The sequence below is a fragment of the Chrysochloris asiatica genome, unplaced genomic scaffold (assembly GCF_000296735.1).
Source record: "Chrysochloris asiatica unplaced genomic scaffold, ChrAsi1.0 scaffold00003, whole genome shotgun sequence".
Taxonomy (NCBI): Eukaryota; Metazoa; Chordata; class Mammalia; order Afrosoricida; family Chrysochloridae; genus Chrysochloris; species Chrysochloris asiatica.
In genome coordinates, this window is record NW_006408521.1 from 31,258,431 (window position 1) to 31,259,178 (window position 748).

The following is a 748-nucleotide window of genomic DNA, read 5'->3' on the forward strand; positions in this document are numbered from 1 at the left end:
CAGTCAGTCCTGATTTGATGGGACCACTATGGTGACGACAGGATTCCTCTCTTGGGCCTATTTTCAATTATTTGATTAAGTTAAGAGTCTTGCCTGTGGTGATCGTGTTCTAATAATTTCTCACCCTCCATAAAGTGGCTCCATGTGTCCGCGGTACGAGCCCACCAGCTGTTTTGTGGAAGAAAGATTGGACTTTCTGCTTCTGCCATAAAGATGTAAAGCCTCAGAAGCCCTATGCAGGGTCGCTACGCATTAGAACCAACTCGACAGCAATTAATGGCAACAGCACCACCCTCATGTGGCATATACAGTGACACTCTTCTAGGTTACTTCCTAATTGAAAGCAATGATTTAGAGGAGTGGAATCCAATTTCATGGTCATTATTTCATCACTTCAGTTTAATATTACCAATTTTTCTTACTCAGCAGTAAGAAATGGTGAAAAAGTTCGATACAAGGCCAAGGGCTGACTATGAGACAAACTATCAATTACTTATATGCAAGTTCAGGGTGAGGATGGAGAAAATTAAAACAAGTCCACAAGAGCCAAAAAATGACCCTAAATATATTCCTGGATTTAGAGTCCATTTGAAAGCCAGATTTGATGCTTTAGACATTAATGACCCAAGATCAGAAGAGGTGTGGAATGACATCAAGAACATCCTACAGGAAGAAAGCACACAGTGATTTAAAAGATAAGCAAGAAAAAAAAGACCAAAATGGTTGACAGAAGAGACTCTGAAACTTG